Source organism: Hyperolius riggenbachi, chromosome 1, assembly GCF_040937935.1.
Source record: "Hyperolius riggenbachi isolate aHypRig1 chromosome 1, aHypRig1.pri, whole genome shotgun sequence".
Classification (NCBI taxonomy): Eukaryota; Metazoa; Chordata; class Amphibia; order Anura; family Hyperoliidae; genus Hyperolius; species Hyperolius riggenbachi.
Genome location: NC_090646.1, coordinates 1,182,567 through 1,198,556, shown reverse-complemented (window position 1 = coordinate 1,198,556; position 15,990 = coordinate 1,182,567).

Sequence of the window (15,990 nt, the reverse complement as noted above, 5' to 3'; positions counted from 1 at the left end):
ATTACAATTACCACTAAACACCACATTACTACTTACAGGGGGATGTAACATCTCTGTACATCTATCAGTATCTCCTGCCATCATCATTCTCGGCTTAGCATTACAATCACCACTGATCACCGCATTGCTACTTACAGGGGATGTAACATCTCTGTACATCTATCAGTATCTCCTGCCATCATCATTCTCTGTTTAGCATTACAGTTACCACTGACATCACATTGCTACTTACAGGGGGATGTAACATCTCTGTACATCTATCGGTATCTCCTGCCATCATCATTCTCTGTTTAGCATTACAGTTACCACTGACATCACATTACTACTTACAGGGGGATGTAACATCTCTGTACATCTATCCGTATCTCCTGCCATCATCATTCTCTGTTTAGCATTACAGTTACCACTGATCACCACATTGCTACTTACAGTGGGATGTAACATCTCTGTACATCTATCAGTATCTCCTGCCATCATCATTCTCTGTTTAGCATTACAGTTACCACTGATCACCACATTGTTGCTTACAGGGTATGTAACATCTCTGTACATTTATCAGTATCTCCTGCCATCATCATTCTGTGTTTAGCATTACAGTTACCACTGATCACCACATTGCTGCTTACAGGGGGATGTAACATCTCTGTACATCTATCAGTATCTCCTGCCATCATCATTCTCTGTTTAGCATTACAATTATCACTGATCACCACATTGCTGCTTACAGGGGGATGTAACATCTCTGTACATCTATCAGTATCTCCTGCCATCATCATTCTCTGTTTAGCATTACAGTTACCACTGATCACCACATTGTTGCTTACAGGGTATGTAACATCTCTGTACATTTATCAGTATCTCCTGCCATCATCATTCTGTGTTTAGCATTACAGTTACCACTGATCACCACATTGCTGCTTACAGGGGGATGTAACATCTCTGTACATCTATCAGTACCTCCTGCCATCATCATTCTCTGTTTAGCATTACAGTTACCACTGATCACCACATTGCTACTTACAGGGGGATGTAACATCTCTGTACATCTATCAATATCTCCTGCCATCATCATTCTCTGTTTAGCATTACAATTACCACTGATCACCACATTGCTACTTACAGGGGATGTAACATCTCTGTACATCTATCAGTATCTCCTGCCATCATCATTTTCTGTTTAGCATTACAATTATCACTGATCACCACATTGCTGCTTACAGGGGGATGTAACATCTCTGTACATTTATCAGTAACTCCTGCCATCATCATTCTCTGTTTAGCAATACAGTTACCACTGATCACCACATTGCTGCTTACAGGGGAATGTAACATCTCTGTACATCTATCAGTATCTCCTGCCATCATCATTCTCTGTTTAGTATTACAGTTACCACTGACACCACATTGCTACTTACAGGGGGATGTAACATCTCTGTACATCTATCAGTATCTCCTGCCATCATCATTCTCTGTTTAGTATTACAGTTACCACTGACACCACATTGCTACTTACAGGGGGATGTAACATCTCTGTACATCTATCAGTACCTCCTGCCATCATCATTCTCTGTTTAGCATTACAGTTACCACTGATCACCACATTGCTACTTACAGGGGGGATGTAACATCTCTGTACATCTATCAGTATCTCCTGCCATCATCATTCTCTGTTTAGCATTACAATTACCACTGATCACCACATTGCTACTTACAGGGGATGTAACATCTCTGTACATCTATCAGTATCTCCTGCCATCATCATTTTCTGTTTAGCATTACAATTATCACTGATCACCACATTGCTGCTTACAGGGGGATGTAACATCTCTGTACATCTATCAGTATCTCCTGCCATCATCATTCTCAGTTTAGCATTACAGTCACCACTGATTACGACATTGCTACTTACAGGGGGATGTAACATCTCTGTACATCTATCCAGATCTCCTGTAATCATCATTCTCAGTTTAGCATTACAGTTACCACTGATCACCACATTGCTACTAACAGGGGATGTAACAGCTCTGTACATATATCAGTATCTCCTGCCATCATCATTCTCTGTTTAGCATTACAGTTACCACTGATCACCACATTGCTGCTTACAGGGGATGTAACAGCTCTGTACATCTATCAGTATCTCCTGCCATCATCATTCTCTGTTTAGCATTACAGTTACCACTGATCAGCACATTGCTACTTACAGGGGATGTAACATCTCTGTACAGCTATCAGTATCTCCTACCATCATCATTCTCTGTTTAGTATTACAATTACCAGTGATCACCACATTGCTGCTTACAGTGGGATGTAACATCTCTGTACATCTATCAGTACCTCCTGCCATCTTCATTCTCTGTTTAGCATTACAATTACCACTAAACACCACATTACTACTTACAGGGGGATGTAACATCTCTGTACATCTATCCGTATCTCCTGCCATCATCATTCTCTGTTTAGCATTACAGTTACCACTGATCACCACATTGCTACTTACAGTGGGATGTAACATCTCTGTACATCTATCAGTATCTCCTGCCATCATCATTCTCTGTTTAGCATTACAGTTACCACTGATCACCACATTGCTACTTACAGGGGATGTAACACCTCTGTACATCTATCAGTATCTCCTGCCATCATCATTCTCTGTTTAGCATTACAATTACCACTGATCACCACATTACTACTTACAGGGGGATGTAACATCTCTGTACATCTATCCGTATCTCCTGCCATCATCATTCTCTGTTCAGCATTACAGTTACCACTGATCACCCCACTGCTACTTACAGGGGATGTAACATCTCTGTACATCTATCCGTATCTCCTGCCATCATCATTCTCTGTTCAGCATTACAGTTACCACTGATCACCACATTGCTACTTACAGGGGGATGTAACATCTCTATACATCCATCAGTATCTCCTGCCATCATCATTCTCTGTTTAGCATTACAGTCACCACTGGTCACCACATTGCTACTTACAGGGGGATGTAACATCTCTGTACATCTATCAATATCTCCTGCCATCATCATTCTCTGTTTAGCATTACAATTACCACTGATCACCACACTGCTACTTACAGGGGGATGTAACATCTCTATACAGCTATCAGTATCCCCTGCCATCATCATTCTCTGTTTAGCATTACAGTTACCACTGATCACCACACTGCTACTTACAGGGGGATGTAACATCTCTGTACATCTATCAGTATCTCCTGCCATCATCATTCTCTGTTTAGCATTACAGTTACCACTGACATCACATTGCTACTTACAGGGGGATGTAACATCTCTGTACATCTATCCGTATCTCCTGCCATCATCATTCTCTGCTTAGCATTACAGTTACCACTGATCATCACATTGCTACTTACAGGGGATGTAACATCTCTGTACATCTATCAGTATCTCCTGCCATCATCATTCTCTGTTTAGCATTACAGTTACCACTGATCACCACATTGCTGCTTACAGGGGATTTAACATCTCTGTACATCTATCAGTATCTCCTGCCATCATCATTCTCTGTTTAGCATTACAGTTACCACTGATCACCACATTGCTGCTTACAAGGGGATGTAACATCTCTATACATCTATCAGTACCTCCTGCCATCATCATTCTCTGTTTAGCATTACAGTTACCACTGATCACCACATTGCTACTTACAGGGGGATGTAACATCTCTGTACATCTATCAATATCTCCTGCCATCATCATTCTCTGTTTAGCATTACAATTACCACTGATCACCACATTGCTACTTACAGGGGATGTAACATCTCTGTTCATCTATCAGTATCTCCTGCCATCATCATTTTCTGTTTAGCATTACAATTATCACTGATCACCACATTGCTGCTTACAGGGGGATGTAACATCTCTGTACATCTATCAGTATCTCCTGCCATCATCATTCTCAGTTTAGCATTACAGTTACCACTGATCACCACATTGCTACTTACAGGGGGATGTAACATCTCTGTACATCTATCAATATCTCCTGCCATCATCATTCTCTGTTTAGCATTACAATTACCACTGATCACCACATTGCTACTTACAGGGGATGTAACATCTCTGTTCATCTATCAGTATCTCCTGCCATCATCATTTTCTGTTTAGCATTACAATTATCACTGATCACCACATTGCTGCTTACAGGGGGATGTAACATCTCTGTACATCTATCAGTATCTCCTGCCATCATCATTCTCTGTTTAGCATTACAGTTACCACTGATCACCACATTGCTACTTACAGGGGGATGTAACATCTCTGTACATCTATCAATATCTCCTGCCATCATCATTCTCTGTTTAGCATTACAATTACCACTGATCACCACATTGCTACTTACAGGGGATGTAACATCTCTGTTCATCTATCAGTATCTCCTGCCATCATCATTTTCTGTTTAGCATTACAATTATCACTGATCACCACATTGCTGCTTACAAGGGGATGTAACATCTCTATACATCTATCAGTACCTCCTGCCATCATCATTCTCTGTTTAGCATTACAGTTACCACTGATCACCACATTGCTACTTACAGGGGGATGTAACATCTCTGTACATCTATCAATATCTCCTGCCATCATCATTCTCTGTTTAGCATTACAATTACCACTGATCACCACATTGCTACTTACAGGGGATGTAACATCTCTGTTCATCTATCAGTATCTCCTGCCATCATCATTTTCTGTTTAGCATTACAATTATCACTGATCACCACATTGCTGCTTACAGGGGGATTTAACATCTCTGTACATCTATCAGTATCTCCTGCCATCATCATTCTCTGTTTAGCATTACAGTTACCACTGATCACCACATTGCTGCTTACAAGGGGATGTAACATCTCTATACATCTATCAGTACCTCCTGCCATCATCATTCTCTGTTTAGCATTACAGTTACCACTGATCACCACATTGCTACTTACAGGGGGATGTAACATCTCTGTACATCTATCAATATCTCCTGCCATCATCATTCTCTGTTTAGCATTACAATTACCACTGATCACCACATTGCTACTTACAGGGGATGTAACATCTCTGTTCATCTATCAGTATCTCCTGCCATCATCATTTTCTGTTTAGCATTACAATTATCACTGATCACCACATTGCTACTTACAGGGGGATGTAACATCTCTGTACATCTATCCAGATCTCCTGTAATCATCATTCTCAGTTTAGCATTACAGTTACCACTGATCACCACATTGCTACTTACACGGGATGTAACAGCTCTGTACATATATCAGTATCTCCTGCCATAATCATTCGCTGTTTAGTATTACAGTTACCACTGATCACCACATTGCTGCTTACAGGGGGATGTAACATCTCTGTACATCTATCAGTATCTCCTGCCATCATCATTCTCTGTTTAGCATTACAATTACCACTGATCACCACATTGCTACTTACAGGGGATGTAACATCTCTGTACATCTATCAGTATCTCCTGCCATCATCATTCTCTGTTTAGCATTACAGTTACCACTGATCACCACATTGCTACTAACTGGGGATGTAACATCTCTGTACATCTATCAGTATCTTCTGCCATCATAATTCTCTGTTTAGCATTACAATTACCACTGATCACCACATTACTACTTACAGGGGGATGTAACATCTCTGTACATCTATCGGTATCTCCTGCCATCATCATTCTCTGTTCAGCATTACAGTTACCACTGATCACCACATTGCTGGTTACAGGGGGATGTAACATCTCTGTACATCTATCAGTATCTCCTGCCATCATCATTCTCTGTTTAGCATTACAGTTACCACTGACATCACATTGCTACTTACAGGGGGATGTAACATCTCTGTACATCTATCCGTATCTCCTGCCATCATCATTCTCTGTTTAGCATTACAGTTACCACTGATCACCACCTTGCTGCTTACAGGGTATGTAACATCTCTGTACATTTATCAGTATCTCCTGCCATCATCATTCTCTGTTTAGCATTACAGTTACCACTGACATCACATTGCTACTTACAGGGGGATGTATCATCTCTGTACATCTATCAGTATCTCCTGCCATCATCATTCTCTGTTTAGCATTACAGTTACCACTGATCACCACATTGCTGCTTACAGGGGAATGTAACATCTCTGTACAGCTATCAGTATCTCCTGCCATCATCATTCTCTGTTTAGCATTACAATCACCACTGAACACCACATTGCTACTTACAGGGGGATGTAACATCTCTGTACATCTATCAGTATCTCCTGCCATCATCATTCTCTGTTCAGCATTACAGTTACCACTGATCACCACATTGCTGCTTACAGGGGGATGTAACATCTCTGTACATTTATCAGTATCTCCTGCCATCATCATTCTCTGTTTAGCATTACAGTCACCACTGATCACCACATTGCTGCTTACAGGGGGGTGTAACATCTCTGTACAGCTATCAGTATCTCCTGCCATCATCATTCTCTGTTTAGCATTACAGTTACCACTGATCACCACATTGCTGCTTACAGGGGAATGTAACATCTCTGTACAGCTATCAGTATCTCCTGCCATCATCATTCTCTGTTTAGCATTACAGTTACCACTGATCACCACATTGCTGCTTACAGGGGATGTAACATCTCTGTACAGCTATCAGTATCTTTTGCCATCATCATTCTCTGTTTAGCATTACAGTTACCACTGATCACCACATTGCTACTTACAGGGGATTTAACATCTCTGTACATCTATCAGTATCTCCTGCCATCTTCATTTTCTGTTTAGCATTACAATTATCACTGATCACCACATTGCTGCTTACAGGGGGATGTAACATCTCTGTACATCTATCAGTATCTCCTGCCATCATCATTCTCAGTTTAGCATTACAGTCAGCACTGATTACGACATTGCTACTTACAGGGGGATGTAACATCTCTGTACATCTATCCAGATCTCCTGCCATCATCATTCTCAGTTTAGCATTACAGTTACCACTGATCACCACATTGCTGCTTACAGGGGGATGTAACATCTCTGTACAGCTATCAGTATCTCCTGCCATCATCATTCTCTGTTAAGCATTACAGTTACCACTGATCACCACATTGCTACTTACAGGGGATGTAACATCTCTGTACATCTATCAGCATCTCCTGCCATCATCATTCTCTGTTTAGCATTACAATTACCACTGATCACCACATTACTGCTTACAGGGGGATGTAACATCTCTGTACATCTATCAGTATCTCCTGCCATCGTCATTCTCAGTTTAGCATTACAGTCACCACTGATTACGACATTGCTACTTACAGGGGGATGTAACATCTCTGTACATCTATCCAGATCTCCTGCCATCATCATTCTCAGTTTAGCATTACAGTTACCACTGATCACCACATTGCTGCTTACAGGGGGATGTAACATCTCTGTACATTTATCAGTATCTCCTGCCATCATCATTCTCTGTTTAGCATTACAGTTACCACTGATCACCACATTGCTGCTTACAGGGGTATGTAACATCTCTGTACATTTATCAGTATCTCCTGCCATCATCATTCTCTGTTTAGCAGTACAGTTACCACTGATCACCACATTGGTACTTACAGGGGAATGTAACATCTCTGTACATCTATCCATATCTCCTGCCATCATCATTCTCTGTTTAGCATTACAGTTACCACTGATCACCACATAGCTGCTTACAGGGGGATGTAACATCTCTGTACATCTATCAGTATCTCCTGCCGTCATCATTCTCTGTTTAGCATTACAGTTACCACTGATCACCACATTGCTACTTACAGGGGATGTAACATCTCTGTACATCTATCAGCATCTCCTGCCATCATCATTCTCTGTTTAGCATTACAATTACCACTGATCACCACATTACTGCTTACAGGGGGATGTAACATCTCTGTACATCTATCAGTATCTCCTGCCATCATCATTCTCAGTTTAGCATTACAGTCACCACTGATTACGACATTGCTACTTACAGGGGGATGTAACATCTCTGTACATCTATCCAGATCTCCTGCCATCATCATTCTCAGTTTAGCATTACAGTTACCACTGATCACCACATTGCTGCTTACAGGGGGATGTAACATCTCTGTACATTTATCAGTATCTTCTGCCATCATCATTCTCTGTTTAGCATTACAGTTACCACTGATCACCACATTGCTGCTTACAGGGGGATGTAACATCTCTGTACATCTATCAGTACCTCCTGCCATCATCATTCTCTGTTTAGCATTACAGTTACCACTGATCACCACATTGGTACTTACAGGGGAATGTAACATCTCTGTACATCTATCAGTATCTCCTGCCATCATCATTCTCTGTTTAGCATTACAATTACCACTGATCACCACATTGCTACTTACAGGGGGATGTAACATCTCTGTACATCTATCGGTATCTCCTGCCATCATCATTCTCTGTTTAGCATTACAGTTACCACTGATCACCACATTGCTGCTTACAGGGGGATGTAACATCTCTGTACATCTATCAGTACCTCCTGCCATCATCATTCTCTGTTTAGCATTACAGTTACCACTGATCACCACATTGGTACTTACAGGGGAATGTAACATCTCTGTACATCTATCCGTATCTCCTGCCATCATCATTCTCTGTTTAGCATTACAGTTACCACTGATCACCACATTGCTACTTACAGGGGGATGTAACATCTCTGTACATCTATCAATATCTCCTGCCATCATCATTCTCTGTTTAGCATTACAATTACCACTGATCACCACATTGCTACTTACAGGGGATGTAACATCTCTGTACATCTATCAGTATCTCCTGCCATCATCATTTTCTGTTTAGCATTACAATTATCACTGATCACCACATTGCTGCTTACAGGGGGATGTAACATCTCTGTACATCTATCAGTATCTCCTGCCATCATCATTCTCAGTTTAGCATTACAATCACCACTGATCACCACATTGCTACTTACAGGGGATGTAACATCTCTGTACATCTATCAGTATCTCCTGCCATCATCATTCTCTTTTTAGCATTACAGTTACCACTGATCACCACATTGCTACTTACAGGGGATGTAACAGCTCTGTACATATATCAGTATCTCCTGCCATCATCATTCGCTGTTTAGTATTACAGTTACCACTGATCACCACATTGCTGCTTACAGGGGGATGTAACATCTCTGTACATCTATCAGTATCTCCTGCCATCATCATTCTCTGTTTAGCATTACAGTTACCACTGATCACCACATTGCTACTAACAGGGGATGTAACAGCTCTGTACATATATCAGTATCTCCTGCCATCATCATTCTCTGTTTAGCATTACAGTTACCACTTATCAGCACATTGCTACTTACAGGGGATGTAACATCTCTGTACAGCTATCAGTATCTCCTGCCATCATCATTCTCTGTTTAGCATTACAGTCACCACTGATTACGACATTGCTACTTACAGGGGGATGTAACATCTCTGTACATCTATCCAGATCTCCTGCCATCATCATTCTCAGTTTAGCATTACAGTTACCACTGATCACCACATTGCTGCTTACAGGGGGATGTAACATCTCTGTACAGCTATCAGTATCTCCTGCCATCATCATTCTCTGTTTAGCATTACAGTTACCACTGATCACCACATTGCTACTTACAGGGGATGTAACATCTCTGTACATCTATCAGCATCTCCTGCCATCATCATTCTCTGTTTAGCATTACAATTACCACTGATCACCACATTACTGCTTACAGGGGGATGTAACATCTCTGTACATCTATCAGTATCTCCTGCCATCGTCATTCTCAGTTTAGCATTACAGTCACCACTGATTACGACATTGCTACTTACAGGGGGATGTAACATCTCTGTACATCTATCCAGATCTCCTGCCATCATCATTCTCAGTTTAGCATTACAGTTACCACTGATCACCACATTGCTGCTTACAGGGGGATGTAACATCTCTGTACATTTATCAGTATCTCCTGCCATCATCATTCTCTGTTTAGCATTACAGTTACCACTGATCACCACATTGCTGCTTACAGGGGTATGTAACATCTCTGTACATTTATCAGTATCTCCTGCCATCATCATTCTCTGTTTAGCAGTACAGTTACCACTGATCACCACATTGGTACTTACAGGGGAATGTAACATCTCTGTACATCTATCCATATCTCCTGCCATCATCATTCTCTGTTTAGCATTACAGTTACCACTGATCACCACATAGCTGCTTACAGGGGGATGTAACATCTCTACATCTATCAGTATCTCCTGCCATCATCATTCTCTGTTTAGCATTACAGTTACCACTGATCACCACATTGCTACTTACAGGGGATGTAACATCTCTGTACATCTATCAGCATCTCCTGCCATCATCATTCTCTGTTTAGCATTACAATTACCACTGATCACCACATTACTGCTTACAGGGGGATGTAACATCTCTGTACATCTATCAGTATCTCCTGCCATCATCATTCTCAGTTTAGCATTACAGTCACCACTGATTACGACATTGCTACTTACAGGGGGATGTAACATCTCTGTACATCTATCCAGATCTCCTGCCATCATCATTCTCAGTTTAGCATTACAGTTACCACTGATCACCACATTGCTGCTTACAGGGGGATGTAACATCTCTGTACATTTATCAGTATCTTCTGCCATCATCATTCTCTGTTTAGCATTACAGTTACCACTGATCACCACATTGCTGCTTACAGGGGGATGTAACATCTCTGTACATCTATCAGTACCTCCTGCCATCATCATTCTCTGTTTAGCATTACAGTTACCACTGATCACCACATTGGTACTTACAGGGGAATGTAACATCTCTGTACATCTATCAGTATCTCCTGCCATCATCATTCTCTGTTTAGCATTACAATTACCACTGATCACCACATTGCTACTTACAGGGGGATGTAACATCTCTGTACATCTATCGGTATCTCCTGCCATCATCATTCTCTGTTTAGCATTACAGTTACCACTGATCACCACATTGCTGCTTACAGGGGGATGTAACATCTCTGTACATCTATCAGTACCTCCTGCCATCATCATTCTCTGTTTAGCATTACAGTTACCACTGATCACCACATTGGTACTTACAGGGGAATGTAACATCTCTGTACATCTATCCGTATCTCCTGCCATCATCATTCTCTGTTTAGCATTACAGTTACCACTGATCACCACATTGCTACTTACAGGGGGATGTAACATCTCTGTACATCTATCAATATCTCCTGCCATCATCATTCTCTGTTTAGCATTAAAATTACCACTGATCACCACATTGCTACTTACAGGGGATGTAACATCTCTGTACATCTATCAGTATCTCCTGCCATCATCATTTTCTGTTTAGCATTACAATTATCACTGATCACCACATTGCTGCTTACAGGGGGATGTAACATCTCTGTACATCTATCAGTATCTCCTGCCATCATCATTCTCAGTTTAGCATTACAATCACCACTGATCACCACATTGCTACTTACAGGGGATGTAACATCTCTGTACATCTATCAGTATCTCCTGCCATCATCATTCTCTTTTTAGCATTACAGTTACCACTGATCACCACATTGCTACTTACAGGGGATGTAACAGCTCTGTACATATATCAGTATCTCCTGCCATCATCATTCGCTGTTTAGTATTACAGTTACCACTGATCACCACATTGCTGCTTACAGGGGGATGTAACATCTCTGTACATCTATCAGTATCTCCTGCCATCATCATTCTCTGTTTAGCATTACAGTTACCACTGATCACCACATTGCTACTAACAGGGGATGTAACAGCTCTGTACATATATCAGTATCTCCTGCCATCATCATTCTCTGTTTAGCATTACAGTTACCACTTATCAGCACATTGCTACTTACAGGGGATGTAACATCTCTGTACAGCTATCAGTATCTCCTGCCATCATCATTCTCTGTTTAGCATTACAGTCACCACTGATTACGACATTGCTACTTACAGGGGGATGTAACATCTCTGTACATCTATCAGTATCTCCTGCCATCATCATTCTCTGTTTAGCATTACAATTACCACTGATCACCACATTGCTACTTACAGGGGGATGTAACATCTCTGTACATCTATCAGTATCTCCTGCCATCATCATTCTCTGTTTAGCATTACAATCACCACTGATCACTACATTGCTACTTACAGGGGATGTAACATCTCTGTACATCTATCAGTATCTCCTGCCATCATCATTCTCTGTTTAGTATTACAATCACCACTGATCACCACATTGCTGCTTACAGGGGATGTAACATCTCTGTACATCTATCAGTATCTCCTGCCATCATCATTCTCTGTTTAGCATTACAATTACCACTGATCACCACATTGCTACTTACAGGGGGATGTAACATCTCTGTACAGCTATCAGTATCTCCTGCCATCATCATTCTCTGTTTAGCATTACAATCACCACTGATCACCACATTGCTGCTTACAGGGGGATGTAACATCTCTGTACATCTATCAATATCTCCTGCCATCATCATTCTCTGTTTAGCATTACAATCACCACTGATCACCACATTGCTACTTACAGGGGGGTGTAACATCTCTGTACATCTATCAGTATCTCCTGCCATCATCATTCTCTGTTTAGCATTACAATTGCCACTGATCACCACATTGCTACTTACAGGGGGATGTAACATCTCTGTACATCTATTGGTATCTCCTGCCATCATCATTCTCTGTTCAGCATTACAGTTACCACTGATCACCACATTGCTGCTTACAGGGGGATGTAACATCTCTGTACAGCTATCAGTATCTCCTGCCATCATCATTTGCTGTTTAGCATTACAATCACCACTAATCACCACATTGCTACTTACAGGGGGATGTAACATCTCTGTACATCTATCAGTATCTCCTGCCATCATCATTCTCTTTTTAGCATTACAGTTACCACTGATCACCACATTGCTACTTACAGGGAATGTAACATCTCTGTACATCTATCAGTATCTCCTGCCATCATCATTCTCTGTTTAGCATTACAATCACCACTGATCACCACATTGCTACTTACAGGGGGATGTAACATCTCTGTACATCTATCAGTATCTCCTGCCATCATCATTCTCTGTTTAGTATTACAATTACCACTGATCACCACATTGCTGCTTACAGGGGGATGTAACATCTCTGTACATCTATCAGTATCTCCTGCCATCATCATTCTGCTTTTAGCATTACAATTACCACCGATCACCACATTACTACTTACAGGGGGGGGGGGGGGGGGGGGGGGGGGGGGGGTGTAACATCTTTGCACATCTATCAGTATCTTCTGCCATCATCATTCTCTGTTTAGCATTACAATTACCACTGATCACCACATTGCTACTTACAGGGGGATGTAACATCTCTGTACATCTATCAGTATCTCCTGCCATCATCATCCTCTGTTTAGCATTACAATTACCACTGATCACCACATTACTACTTACAGGGGGATGTAACATCTCTGTACATCTATTAGTATCTCCTGCCATCATCATTCTCTGTTTAGCATTACAGTTACCACTGATCACCACATTGCTGCTTACAGGGGGATGTAACAGCTCTGTACATTTATCAGTATCTCCTGCCATCATCATTCTCTGTTTAGCATTACAGTTACCACTGACATCACATTGCTACTTACAGGGGGATGTAACATCTCTGTACATCTATCAGTATCTCCTGCCATCATCATTCTCTGTTTAGCATTACAGTTACCACTGATCACCACATTGCTGCTTACAGGGTATGTAACATCTCTCTACATTTATCAGTATCTCCTGCCATCATCATTCTCTGTTTAGCATTACAGTTACCACTGATCACCACATTGCTGCTTACAGGGGGATGTAACATCTCTGTACATCTATCAGTACCTCCTGCCATCATCATTCTCTGTTTAGCATTACAGTTACCACTGATCACCACATTGCTGCTTACAGGGGGATGTAACATCTCTGTACATCTATCAGTATCTCCTGCCATCATCATTCTCAGTTTAGCATTACAATCACCACTGATCACCACATTGCTACTTACAGGGGATGTAACATCTCTGTACATCTATCAGTATCTCCTGCCATCATCATTCTCTTTTTAGCATTACAGTTACCACTGATCACCACATTGCTACTTACAGGGGATGTAACAGCTCTGTACATATATCAGTATCTCCTGCCATCATCATTCGCTGTTTAGTATTACAGTTACCACTGATCACCACATTGCTGCTTACAGGGGGATGTAACATCTCTGTACATCTATCAGTATCTCCTGCCATCATCATTCTCTGTTTAGCATTACAGTTACCACTGATCACCACATTGCTACTAACGGGATGTAACAGCTCTGTACATATATCAGTATCTCCTGCCATCATCATTCTCTGTTTAGCATTACAGTTACCACTTATCAGCACATTGCTACTTACAGGGGATGTAACATCTCTGTACAGCTATCAGTATCTCCTGCCATCATCATTCTCTGTTTAGCATTACAGTCACCACTGATTACGACATTGCTACTTACAGGGGGATGTAACATCTCTGTACATCTATCCAGATCTCCTGCCATCATCATTCTCAGTTTAGCATTACAGTTACCACTGATCACCACATTGCTGCTTACAGGGGGATGTAACATCTCTGTACAGCTATCAGTATCTCCTGCCATCATCATTCTCTGTTTAGCATTACAGTTACCACTGATCACCACATTGCTACTTACAGGGGATGTAACATCTCTGTACATCTATCAGCATCTCCTGCCATCATCATTCTCTGTTTAGCATTACAATTACCACTGATCACCACATTACTGCTTACAGGGGGATGTAACATCTCTGTACATCTATCAGTATCTCCTGCCATCGTCATTCTCAGTTTAGCATTACAGTCACCACTGATTACGACATTGCTACTTACAGGGGGATGTAACATCTCTGTACATCTATCCAGATCTCCTGCCATCATCATTCTCAGTTTAGCATTACAGTTACCACTGATCACCACATTGCTGCTTACAGGGGGATGTAACATCTCTGTACATTTATCAGTATCTCCTGCCATCATCATTCTCTGTTTAGCATTACAGTTACCACTGATCACCACATTGCTGCTTACAGGGGTATGTAACATCTCTGTACATTTATCAGTATCTCCTGCCATCATCATTCTCTGTTTAGCAGTACAGTTACCACTGATCACCACATTGGTACTTACAGGGGAATGTAACATCTCTGTACATCTATCCATATCTCCTGCCATCATCATTCTCTGTTTAGCATTACAGTTACCACTGATCACCACATAGCTGCTTACAGGGGGATGTAACATCTCTGTACATCTATCAGTATCTCCTGCCATCATCATTCTCTGTTTAGCATTACAGTTACCACTGATCACCACATTGCTACTTACAGGGGATGTAACATCTCTGTACATCTATCAGCATCTCCTGCCATCATCATTCTCTGTTTAGCATTACAATTACCACTGATCACCACATTACTGCTTACAGGGGGATGTAACATCTCTGTACATCTATCAGTATCTCCTGCCATCATCATTCTCAGTTTAGCATTACAGTCACCACTGATTACGACATTGCTACTTACAGGGGGATGTAACATCTCTGTACATCTATCCAGATCTCCTGCCATCATCATTCTCAGTTTAGCATTACAGTTACCACTGATCACCACATTGCTGCTTACAGGGGGATGTAACATCTCTGTACATTTATCAGTATCTTCTGCCATCATCATTCTCTGTTTAGCATTACAGTTACCACTGATCACCACATTGCTGCTTACAGGGGGATGTAACATCTCTGTACATCTATCAGTACCTCCTGCCATCAT